The sequence below is a fragment of the Vipera ursinii genome (genome assembly GCF_947247035.1).
Source record: "Vipera ursinii genome assembly, chromosome: 3".
Classification (NCBI taxonomy): Eukaryota; Metazoa; Chordata; class Lepidosauria; order Squamata; family Viperidae; genus Vipera; species Vipera ursinii.
The window spans coordinates 10331599-10345142 of NC_139516.1; the positions used below are offsets into that span (position 1 = coordinate 10331599).

Consider the following 13544-nt stretch of genomic DNA (forward strand, 5'->3'; position numbering starts at 1 on the left):
CGGAGGTGCGCGCGCATCTCTCCAAGCTGCCGCCGTCACGTCCGGAGACCTGCCGCGTTCGTCAAACATTGATGAACACGGCAGCTGTGCAAACAGGATGGCGGTGGTTTGGAGAGTGCGCACGCACCTCTCCCAAGCCGCCGCTGTCCGGAGACCTGCCGACGGACAGCGGCGGCTTGGGAGAGGTGCGCGCGCACTCGCCAAACCGCCGCCATCCCGTCCGGAGACCTGCCGCGTTCGTCAAACATTGACGAACACGGCAGCTGTGCAAACGGGATGGCGGCGGTTTGGAGAGTGCGCGCGCACCTCTCCAAGCTGCTGCCTTCCCGTCCAGAGACCTGCCGCGTTCGTCAAACATTGACGAACACGGCAGCTTTGCAAACGGGATGGCAGCAGTTTGGTGAGTGCGCGCGCACCTCTCCCAAGCCGCCGCCGTCCGGAGAACTGCCAACGGATGGCGGCGGCTTGGGAGAGGTGCGCACGCACTCGCCAAACCGCCGCCATCCCGTTTGGACAGCTGCCGCGTTCATCCATGTTTGACAAACGCAGCAGGTCTCCGGACGGGACGGCGTGCACCTCTCCAAAGGGGAGACCTGTCGCCGTGCAGGTGCCTCCCATTTTGCGCATGCGCAAAATGTTTTTTGCGCATGCGCGTGAGTGGACGCACGCGCGTGCACTTTTTGCGGCTCCCACTTTTTTGTTTGTGTGATGGAACCGGTTCTGAGTGGCTCTTTTCCTTTTTCTGGTTGCCAACCCCTGGTCTATTTGTATCAGAAAATGGTAGCCTTGATGATAGCAACAGCACTTAAGACTTATATGGTCCACTTGTGGTCCTCAAAGACCATCCTGGGTCATAGCAACATTTTGTCTGGAATTAGATTAACTAAAGGGTTGGAAGGAGCTTTCTTCTGAGTTGGAGTCCAAATGGAGCACAAGATATTCAATAAGCAACTGACGTTCCTGTTGACGGTTTCAATAAAGTGATAGAAAAATATGCTTGCATTGCCCTTGAAAGCAAGTGAATAGCCCGAGGCCGGCCTACAAGGTTGCATCCTCCAATGTGCTGCTCCTGCCTAGAGCACTTGCCATCTAAGCCCACTGCAAGACCTCAAACGTCAGATCAATTCTGATTCCCCAAGTGATAGAGTGTGAGGGTTTGGTTGACTGCTTATTGCAATTCTTTGAAAAGGGCATCTTTCTTCAGGCTTGAGCATTACCCTGTTAAAAGTTGGGCTTTTAATGAATAGCAGAGAATTACTGTGCTCACACAAAGTCCAAATCACTTCTAAATTATTGTCAGAGTGTCACGAGTAAAGGGGAATATTGCACACCTATCCATTTCCTGTTCATCTCCTGCCCTCCTCGTCTTCTAGCCATCAGACCCACTTCCTTGCCATCCTCCTCCCTCAAGGCAAAGGAATGCATAATATTCAATGTACTTGTTGATGACTTTTGGAGGTTCTCGGGATGGAGGTGGTACAACCATTTTAGCCCTCCTGCACCTCTCAGCAGCTTTCCATACCATCAGCCATGGTATCCTTCTGGATCAGAAGGCAGGATAAGAAACAATGGTTGGAAACTGATCAGAGAGAGAAGCAACCTGGAATTAAGGAGAAACTTCCTAACAGTCAGGACAATCAACCAGTGGAAGAGCTTTGCCTTCAGAAATTGTGGGCGCTCCATCACTGGAGGTTTTTAAGAAGGGACTAGATAGTCACTTGTCCGAAATGGTATAGGTTCTCCTGCTTGAGCAGGGGGATGGACTAGAAGACCTCCAAGGTCCCTTCCAGCTCTATTCTGTTCTGTTCTGTTCTGTTCCATTGCGTTCCATTCCATTCCGTTCCATTCCATTCCATTCCATTCCATTCCATTCCATTCCATTCCATTCCATTCCATTCCATTCCATTCCATTCCATTCCATTCCATTCTATTCTATTCTATTCTATTCTATTCTATTCTATTCTATTCTATTCTATTCTATTCTATTCTATTCTATTCTATTCTATTCTATTCTATTCCATTCCATTCCATTCCATTCCATTCCATTCATCAGCTTAAAGGATTTGGAATGGGAGGCACAGGGTTATAGTGGTTCTCCTTCCTTAGTGGCTGATTCCAGTTGGAGTTGATAGGAACAAAAAAGTCACACCCTAGGTCCCTGCAATGCAGGATGTCCCAAGGGTCAAGGCTTTGGCCATTCCTTTTTAATATCAGTATGAAACTGCTAGGAGAGGTCATCCATCAGCATGAGCACCAGTATAATTAGTATATTGGTGATATCCAGTTATATATCTCCACCCCTAGCTGAACAACTGATCCTGTGGCACTGCTGATTCAGTGCCTGGCAGCTGTAAGGGCTTGGACAGGGAGGAACCAGCTTCGATTCAATTGTGGCATGACAGAGCGGCTGTGAGTTTTTGGGTGGATGGGATGGCACTTCCCCAGATTGAACTGGTGCACAATTTGGCCAGAAGGGGGGGGAATTTGCACAGATTTATCTTGTCCATCAATTGAGCTCTTTCCTCGACCAAGAAGCCTTGCTCACTCATGCCTTGGCCATCTCCCACTTGCATTACTGAAATGCACCCTACATAGGGCTGTCCTTGAAGACAACCTGGAAACTTCAATTGGTGCAGAAAGTGGCAGTGTGTACAGTGAAGGATGCCCCTCAGTTTGTCTATGTGACGTCGCTGTTGTGCAAACTGCACGGGCTTCCAGTTTCTTTCAAAGTGCAGTTCAGGTGGTGGTAATCACCTTTAAAGCCCTATAAAGTCCAGGGCCAGATTATCTATGAGACCACCATTCCCTAAGGACATCTACCCATCCTATCAGGTCAGATAAAGTAGGCATGCAGTTCAGCAGGCCTTTGTCCTCCTAGTGTTCTGTAAAGCACGGAAAACCTGGCTTTCCCCACAAGCATTGGGATTTGGTTTATTTATTTAGTTCAGGGCTTTTCAACTTTTTCACCCATTGTACCACTTTTAGGATATGGCAACATCCGAGTACCACCAGTCACCTAGCAAAGGTGTCAAAAACTTGATGACCCCCCAAAAAAGGAAAAAAGTGATGAAGTACAGGTAGTCCTCAATTTACAACGGTTCGCTTAGTGACTGTGTGAAGTTACAATGGCACTGAAAAAAGTGCCCCCCAAGCCGCAGCCGAGAAAGACACCTGCCTGCCCCACCCAGCAGTGCTCTTCCTCCTGTCCGAGGTTTTCATTGTTGTGAGCATTTCTGTTGAGGATTGGCCGCAGGGGTGGGGTAGGGGGGTGTTTGGTTTTTATTTCCCCCCCCCCCGGTGGGTGGTTGCAGAAGATTTTGGTCACTTCACATGACCCTGGGACACTGTGACCATCATAAATATGAATCAGTTGCCAAGCATCTGAATGTAAATCACAAGACCCTGGAGATGCTGCAACATTCCAGCTGATCAGTGCTTCTTCTGGGCTCAGCAGAAGTGCCAGGATCAGCGCCGAGCTCCAGCTGGAGCCTGGCACTGATCCTGGTGCTTCCGCTGAGCCCTGACAGCCCCGAAGAAGTGCTGATCCTGGCGCTTCCGCTGAGTCCTGACAGCCCTGCAGCTCCAGCCGTCTCTCGCTCAGGCTTGTGCGGTGCTGCCACCAGTTCAGCTCATTCCCCTCCCCCGCTACCACTTTTCTAGGATGGTCGTGTACCACCTGCCAGGTGCCAATGTACCACAGGTGGTACCTGTACCATCAGTTGAAAACCCCTGATTTAGTGCATGGTGATGTTACATTAGCCAGGAGATGACAATGCTCATGCAGAGTAGTAGTTTGGCTGCCAAGACTGCTAGCCCTGTTTGGTTCATGTTCACGCCTTTCTGAGGTGCACCAAAGGGGCGAGCTAGATCTGCACCAGAAAGAAAGATGAGTGGCTTTCCTGCAACATCATCCAGGGCCCTCTCCCTCCATCGAAGTCACCTCGCAAAGGGCATTGCAACTGGGAAGGTCCAGCGCCAGCAGGTTGCTAACCGTCTGCTTGAAGTGCTGCTCGTCTCCCCACCAAGATGGTACCTATTTATCTACTCACATAGAACATGCTTTCAAACTGTTAGGTGGACAGAAGCTGAGGCGAGTGATGGGAGCTCACTCCACCACATGGTGCTAGGACTCAAACCGCTGGAGCAAAAATGATCTCCAGCATCATTAACCCACTGAGCCACCAAATCTCTTAAGCACTGGGATAAGATGAGGTGACTGGATATCACCAGGTTTTTGTTTTAAATGCATTTTAACTAGTTTTAATATGGTTTTTATGTTTTAATTTTTGAGGGGGAGCCTTTCAGATTTGGTTATAAAATGGATGGCTATATAAATATTTTAAATAAAGAAATGAAGAATTTTCCCTCTGCATTTCTTTATTGTCTCATCTCTTGAATTTCACCTTCTAAAAATTTGCGATGCAGGAATCTGCCAATTTATACTTTGAAAGTGCAACACATGCCAATATGAATAATAAATAATAAGAATATACAGATCATTATTTTTTTAAAAAAAACAAACTTTAAAGTTAGGCCTTCTCTCTGCTACAGTTTGATTTCAGCACCTCAAGTCAAAGGCAAGGCTGCATTAAAGTTTCATAGGAAAGCTGCATTTTTAAGTGCATTTATAAACTTGAAATGTTAAAAGCACTTTCATCAAATGACTTGATTTCAGGAAGTGGTGAACAGCACTAAATTCTCAGAGTGTGCCTTCCAGAACACAAGAAACTTTCACCTGGAACTCAGCACACAAGTAGGTTCCAAAACTGATACGATCATCTTGTTAAGAAGAAAAATGGAGATTTTAACCAAAAATGGGATCTCCTCCATGTTTTAGTAATGAAGCTTTTCTGTCAATGACTTTTAACAACTCTCCATTTTTTATTTTTGTTGTTGCAACTTAGCTCAGCATCTAATCCAACCTTAGACTTGAAAGCTGATTGGGTGATTTTGGGCCAATCACTGACTGTGGGCTTTAGGCCCACCTTAGGCATGAAAATTGGTTGGGTGACATTAGACCAGTCGCTCTCTCTCAGCCCAACTACCCTCATAGGCTTGTTGTTGTGGGGTAAATAGGGAAGATGTATTGTATATATTTGTTGCTTTGAGTTACTTATAAAGTCATAAAGGTGGGATAAAAATAAAACCAAATAAATCATATAGAATAGAATAGAATAGAATAGAATAGAATAGAATAGAATAGAATAGAATAGAATAGAATAGAATAGAATAGAGGCTTCCGGTTTGCCAAGTCAGCCGACATAGATGTCTGGAGGATGGCTCTCATCTTCCACGTCCAGTTTCGCATCGCCGGGGGGGTCCTAAAAGGGCCAAAGAGCCGCCTTGGAGGGGCGACCAGATAGAAGGAGCTTTTGCAGAAATGCGGGGGAGCCGCAACCCCCCCTGCATTCCCTTTGTACCGGCTGACGAAAGACTGGCCCTAGTAATATGGCCAGTTACTAGGCTCCAGACAGCCGAAGTCAAACTTACCATCAGGCAACATTAAAGCAGTGTGGAAGAGACGGGAGTAAGATTCCTCTCTTATACCTTAATCTTCTTCTTTTCACCTAAATGAGCTGCTAAGTACCTTCCCCCCTATGGAGAGGGAGGGGGAATTCAACCCTCTCTTCAAATAAGCAGCGAGCAAGCCCAGGGGTGTTTTTTTTAAAAAATGTTGAAAAAAGAAACAGACTAAAAGAAAAGAATTTTCAAAGTACTTGGGGGACACCCATTGGCTAAATCTGAAATTGCAATCTGACTTTCTGTTTAAAAAAATCAAGAAAATATTTAAGAAAAACAAGATAAGATTAATCTTGAACACCAGAAGTGAAATTACATCATGGAAGAGTTTCAAAAACAAATCTATGCTATGTGGGAAATATCTTACCAAACTTATCAGTTCCTTTCTTCAGCTGACAATGAAATAAGAGCTTTTGGAAAAGAACTAGAAAGCATCTCGAAGAAACAAACTCAAACTGTGACTACAACTAATATTTTATTGGGACAGAACTTAACAGAAGAAATTGAACAATCAAATACATTGGCAGAAGAATTAAATATTCAACAAATGCAGACTTTTGAAGATTATAATGGAAAACAGGTGGAAAAAAGTCTTTTCAGACCAGGACAATTATATCAAGAGGCGAAAATAATGAGAAGATTTGGTGCTGTTAACAGACTCCTCAATCCTTCAAAAGCGGAGACGGGAGGGCCACTTCAATATGATAAAAAAACACAAGAATGCTTTGATGACCCTGAGGCAAAGAAGCGAAAAATGACATGGCAAAGGAAGAAAGCAAGAATAAGATTGAAGAAATATGGACATTCTTAAGAGGCCTGAAATAGATAATACCAAAATAGACAGGATTGTACTTGGATTACGAGAGATTGTTTTGATGAGTAGATAAAAATACTGACTAATTAAAAAAATAAAAATAAAACACAGATGTATGAATACTAACATTGAAATATTGAGTTCCTTAAATGATATGGATTAAGATGTATATATGTTAAAAATGATAGAGTGTAACTAATATACTTGGATGTAGTGACATGAGAGGATGTATTAAATGTTGAAATGGAAGAAAGTTTGGTTAATTTTTAATATGTGGAAACTATAAATGAGAAACAAGAATATTATATTGTCCTCCTCCTCTTTCTCCTCCTTGCAATTGTTATTCTAATGACTACTATTCTAATATTGTACTACTAATATTGATATGGAAATGAGATAAATAAGAAGTGTATTACATTACTAGGTATTGGAGAAAATGGTGTAAAGGGAAAGGAGGTTATTTAGCAATATGAAAATGAGAAATTTTAAAAGTTTTATTTTAATATCAAAGTAAAATTAAAGCTAGAAAAATATATAAGGTGTTTTGTGTTTTAAAGATGGAATGTTAAAATATAAAATATACTAAAGTATTGATAAATATAAGAAAACTATTAAATGACTGATGGATAGCAATGAGGAGTATGTTAATTTAGATAAGAGATAGCCTGTATTAAAGGAAAAAAGAGAGAGGAAGTATTGATTACAACAATTTGGAGATTTGTAATAATATGTATTTGTCTGAAATGGGACTATTGTAACCCAGACACCACGTTGCTTTTTAAAGATACTATTGTAATATTGGAAAACTAATAATAATAATAATAATAATAATAATAATAATAATAATAATAATAATAATAATAATAATAAGAATAGAATAGAGCTGGAAGGGACCTTGGAGGTCTTCTAGTCCAGCCCCCTGCTCAAGCAGGAGAACCTATACCATCTTGGACAAGAGACTGTCTAGCCTTTTCTTAAAAATCCCCAGTGATGGAGCACCCACGATTTCTGGAGGCAAGCTGTTCCACTGGTTAATTGTCCTCACTGTCAGGAAGTTTCTCCTTAATTCCAGGTTGCTTCTTTCCTTAGTTCCAGGCTGTTTCCAACCATTGTTTCTTGTCCTGCCCTCTGGTGCTCTGGTGAATAACGTGACCCCGTCTTCCTTGTGGCAGCCCCTCAAATACTGGAATACTGCTATCATGTCTCCCCTATTTCTTCTTTTCTTTAGACTAGCCAGACCCAAGTCCCGCAGCCATAGTCTCCAGGCCTTTGATCATCTTAGTTGCTCTTCTCTGAATTTTTTCCAAACTCTCAACATCTTTTTTGTGATATGGTGACCAAAATTGGCTGCAGTATTCCAGGTGTGGTCTTACTAGGGTTTTATAAAGCAGTACTAATACCTTGTGTGTTCTTGATTATATCTCTCTGTTTATACAACCCAGGATTGTATTAGCTTTTTTTGGCTGCTGCTGCACACTGCTGGCTCGCAGTCAAGTGATTGTCCACTAGGACTCCAAGGTCCCTCTCACAGTTACTGTTTTTAAGACAGGTCTTGACCAATCTGTACTTGTACTTTTGATTTTTCCAGCCTAAATGTAAAACTTTTCTTTTCTCCACATTGCAACTCATTTTGTTGGATAGGGCCCATTGTTTGAGTTTGTCAAGATCTTTCTGGATCCTGAGTTTGTCTTCTAGGATGTTGGCTACTCCTGCCAGTTTGATGTCATCTGCAAATTTGATGAGTTCCCCTTCAATTCCCTCATCTAAGTCATTTATGAAGATATTGAAGAGTACTGGGCCTAGGATGGAATCTTGTGGCACCCTGCTGTTACTTCTCTCCATGTGGATGTAGTGCCATTGAAGATTACTCGTTGAGTACGGTTTGCCAGCCAGCTACAGATCCATCTGGTGGTGATGTTGACTATTCCACCTTTTTCTAGCTTACCAAGGAATAGGTTGTGGTCTACTTTATCAAATGCCTTACTGAAGTCTAAGTATACTACGTCCACAGTATTTCACTGGTCTATTAGTTTAGTCACTTTGTTGAAGAATAAAATAAGATTGGCTCGGCATGATTTGTTTTTAACAAACCCGTGCTGGCTACTAGTTATAACTTTGCTTGCTTCTAGTTGTTCCCAGATCTGTTTTTTTGATTATCTTTTCTAGGATCTTCCCAGGTATTGATGTTAAACTGATTGGTCTGTAGTTTCCTGGGTCTGGTTTTTTTCCTTCTTGAAGATGGGAACCACATCAGCCCTTTTCCAATCCTCAGGAACTTCCCCTGTGCTCCAATATTTTTGAAAGATGTGATGCAATGGTTCTGAGATAACATCTCCCAGCTCCTTCAGAACTCTGGGATGTAATCTGTCAGGCCCCAGCGATTTATGGTCATCAAGGCCGGATAGATGTTCTCTTACCATTTTCTTGCTTATTTTAATTTTTGTTTCTAATTTGTCTTTTGCAGTGATTTTTTTTTGGTATGTTGGGCTATGGTTTCTTTTTGTGTGAAGACTGATGTAAAGTATGAGTTAAGCAGCTCTGCTTTCTCTCTGTTGCCTGTTATTTCCTTGCCATTTTCTCCCTTTAGTGGACCTACAGTTTCCTTGACTTTTTTTGTTGTTAGTATGTTGGAAGAAACTTTTTTTTTATTATCCATGATTTCTGTTGCAAGTCTTTGTTCTTTCTGAGCCTTTGCTTTCCTGACTTCATCTTTGCGTGTTCTGGCTGTCTGCTGATAATCAGCCTTAACAACAACAACAACAACAACAACAACAATAAAGTTGGAAGGGAACTTGGAGGTCATCTAGACCATTTCAGACAAATGGCTGTCCAGTCTCCTCTTCCAGTGTTGGAGAATTCATCGCTTCTGGAGGCAGGTTGTTCCACTGGTTAATTGTTCTAACTGTCAGGAAGTTTCTCCTTAGTTCCAGGTTGCTTCTCTCTTTGGTTAGTTTCCATCCATTGCTTCTTGTCTTGCCTTCGGGTGCTTTGGAGAACAGCTTGACTCCCACTTCTTTGTGGCAGCCCCTGAGATATTGGAAGACTGCTACCATGTCACCCCCCTCGTCCTTCTCTTCATTAAACTAGACATACCCAATTCCAGCAACTGTTCTTTATATGTTTTAGCCTCCAGTCCCCTAATCATCTTTGTTGCTCTTCTCTGTACCCTTTCTAGAGTCTCAACATCTTTTTTACATCGTGGTGACCAAAACTGGATACAGTATTCCAGGTGTGGCCTTACCAAGGCATTGTAAAGTTGATCTTGATTCTATCCCTCTGTTAATGCAGCCTAGCACTGTGTTGGCTTTTTTGGCAGCTGCAGCACACGGCTGGCTCACATTCAAGTGATTATCCACTAGGACTCCGAGATCCCTCTCACAGTTACTATTATTGAGCAAGGTATCACCTACACTATACCGGTGTATTTGGTTTTTCTTGCCTAAATGTAGAACCTTACTTTTTTCACCATTGAATTATGATAGGCTCTTTTGAAAACTGACCACTACTTTAATGATGAGTAATTTTGGTCATTAGTGGTCTTAACAGTTTTCAGGCAGGTGACCACTGCAGTATAGGTTGCAAAAAACCTGGATGAGCATTTGTTCAGTCATTCAATCCTTTCTGCCTCTCTGGGTCCTGGCAGACCACACTTTGATGGCATTGCATATCAGTCATTCCTCTGAAGGTTTATAAGCTCCTGCTTGTATAGCGATAGCATCAAATCATCTTGTCTACTGTTAGCCACTTCTGAGATTGCCTTTAATTTTTCCAAGCATCAGGGTCATCTTCAATCACTCTTTGCATTATCTATTCCCAACATTTATGTTAGAATTTCATTATTTCATTCATTCATTTAAGTGAGTGTCTGGTTTTACTTTGTGTAGTATTGAATTATTTGTATTTTTTAAAAAAAATCAATCCAAGGTATTCTCAACAATTGTGTTCATCACCACAATTCAAAGAAATCAACTTCTTTTTTTCATTCAGCCTTTCTGATAATCTGGGTTTCAAAGCTGAAGAATACCACTGGGATGACTGATTACCTTAACATGTGTGCCTTCATTGTCACTGTGATATTTCTGCATTTTAATGTTTTTATCAAAACACCTCTTCTGCTATGCAGTAGACATCTCTTTATTTCACGGTAGAGTACTATCCCTGTACATTTTTGAACCTAGGAAGATAAAGTCCACCAGATGGCAGAAAAACATAGTGGTTTGGACATTTGCCATCCAGATCTGGTATTATTGCTATGATAAATAACATGTCCATACAGAACATAGAATATAGAACATAGAATAAGGGACCTTGGAGGTCTTCTAGTCCAACCCTCTGCTTGAACAAATGGCTGTCCAGTCTCTTCTTGAAAACCTCCAGTGATGGAGCACCCATAACTTCTGAAGGCAAGCTATTCCATTGGTTGATTGCTCTTACCGTTAGGAAATTTCTCCTTAAATTTAGGTTGCTTTTCTCATTGGTTAGTTTCCATCCATGGTTTCTTGTCTTGCCTTTTGGTGCTTTGGAATACAAAATACACAATATACAATATAGACAAGGCTGCATATCTTTTTATGGAGGCAGTAATAATGGTAAGTATCATGGAGTTTCTCTTTATTATTGAAGGGACATAGATACTTAAAATTAAAGTGCAATGCAAAGTCAATTCAAGCATTCCTTTTTATTGTTGAGATCTATAAACTGCAAAGATCACTTCCGTGCTTTGCTCCATAGCTTAGCAAGCTTTGGATAAAGCCACCATATCCTTATATGGTTGCAAAGCGCTGGAGAGATAGAACAAGGAACAGACAGCCCTGCTGCTGGCAAATGGGCTCATTAGTTAAGGCTAATTGCCTCATTAGAAAAGGGCGTATACGTAAATGCAGAGATAATTTGTGCCATATCCCAATTGTACAATTGAACAATTTAAAGGGTTGCTTTTAAATTAAAGTGAATGCTGCAAATAGCCGGTTTTCATTTGCACAATTTTGAGCTTGCAGCCATTTTCCACACCCAATCTGAAGATAGCAACTAGCATATTTACAGTCCGTCTCCCAACATGTCTCTAGAACATTGGAAAAAGTTAGCATTTTTAATTGTATAAATATGGGAAGGAGAGACTCATTTTGAATACTGATGCTATTTAGCAGAGTGTCTTGAGATTTCATAATGGAAGGCCTTGTTTTGTTCAAGTTATAATCAAGAAAGGTTTGATATTTTCAAATGTATACAATATGACTTCTTGTGTCTTCTGTTGTGTTTCTATTTTAACAACTGTTATTTTAGAAGTAATGTATGTATCCCATTCAATCTTTCTAATTTAATTTTAAGAAACATTGCAAATGGGCAAAATTATTTCCAATTGTATAAAATTAGGAAATTACGGTAAATACATTCAACAATGTTTGCAGGGAGTCACAGTAATAAGTTAAAAGGGAAAAAAATCGTACTTTCTGCAGAAGAAACTCACTCAGTGATAAAATGAAATGGCCAAGAGGTATGTTGAAAAGGCAATCTTTAAAGACTTAATAACTCTAAAAAGATGTTATCTACTGAAATTCTGAAGAACTGATATAAAATGAAGTAAATATTCCTGGCCAAGACAGGTTCATAGTATAAATCAGTAGTAGTTCAGTAGATAAACTAGACATTCAGCAGCAATGAGGATTTGCTGGAAACAGGTGATTATTCTATCCTAACTATTTTACACAATTAATGCAGCAAATCCTTTCGCACTATCACTCTCTTGCATTTTAGATGACTATTGGCCTCATAGTTTAAAGATTGATATTATGTTATAGCTAGGCCATCCTGTGTTTTGTTGGCGTGCAACGGATATATTGGATGCCAAATTGTGATTTTAATATAGATTTTATGTGTTGTTTATTATTTTATGCTAGAATTGTTAACTGGATATTGAGTGGTTTTAACTTGCTCTGGTCTTTGACTGTAATAAACACTGACTTGACTTGATTGTAAAATTAGACGTTCAGATGATAACATCTAATGCAGGGGTCCCCAACCCCTGGTCTGTAGACTGGTACTGGGCCATGGCATGCCCACAACTGGTCCGCACAAACAAGCAAAGTCCCATCCGTGCAATGCAGGCAGCACACAAAACCACACACTCTCTGGTCCGCAGAAAAACCTTTTTCCACAGGAATGGTGCTCAAAAAGTTGGGGACCTCTGGTCTAATGAAAACTGAAGATCAACTCAGGCATATAAATGCGCAAGAAATCCCATTGTTTATTTTTAAACATTATTAACCTATAAATTCCATCAACTGCAGCCCGGGTAACCAACAATCATGTCCAACAACATCTGGAAAGACACAAATCCCTCCCATGCCTTGTTCTGGTGAATGATCTCAAGAAGTCAACTAAGAGTTGGGTATTCTTGCAAAATAAAGACACTTAGACAGATCTGGTTTTATTGACAGGGTTACACCCAAAAAGAGTGCTATTATTCCAATGCTTATCTATCCTCCAAGAAGTGTTAGGTAGACTGGCAGGGTCAAGGGACAGCTCCAACTTAGCTCCACTGGTGTTTGCCGCTGCCTCTAAAGAATATTTGGCTCTTTCTGACATCTCTGTGGTAGTGAAAGCACACAAGAATCATTTTCCAAGGTTTTGCTCTGGGAAAGCAAAAAAAAGGGAATGTTGAAGATGACTTCTTAATTATGGATGATTTGGAATTCATGATCTTTTCAACTCTCCTTAGGGCCCAGTTGGGCTCTTGACTCTGGAGACATGATATTCAATTTATGCACATAACACTTAGAATAAGCTACGCAGATCCTGCAAGTGCCACAGATATTGTTCTTGGCAGTTTTTGTTATGCTGCTGCTGAAATTTATAGAACAGGTGGTTCCTTTGAATTGCTTGATGCCTTAACTTTGGAGTTTGCCAGCCAGGAGAAACTGTTTGCTTTATTCTGCCAACAAAACTGCTTTATGATAGCAAAGATGGACCCTAGACTGCTGTTACCAGGAGTCCAGCATGAATGTATACCAGCAGCTGAAAGTCTACTGTCTGTGGTTTGCTTCCTGACTAAAACTGAATGCAACAAAGGTTGGAGACCATTTAATTGAATTGTGGACATTTTTGTCAGCAACATCTGGCAACGTTACATCTCATTGCACACATCTCGAAGTTCAGCACGTTGGCACTGGCATCTCATTTCCTCTTTGGACATTTCATCCTCATTATTGCA

The 13544-nt window shown here is 41.3% G+C and overlaps 1 protein-coding gene across 1 annotated transcript in view; it reads right to left on the reverse strand.

Moving 5' to 3' along the window:
• The window catches only part of CDH4 (cadherin 4), a gene marked incomplete at its 5' end in the record, with an annotated part of 1024675 nt that overhangs the window by 48969 nt on the left and 962162 nt on the right, over positions 1-13544 (reverse strand). The gene's annotated exons all lie outside the window — the stretch shown is intronic.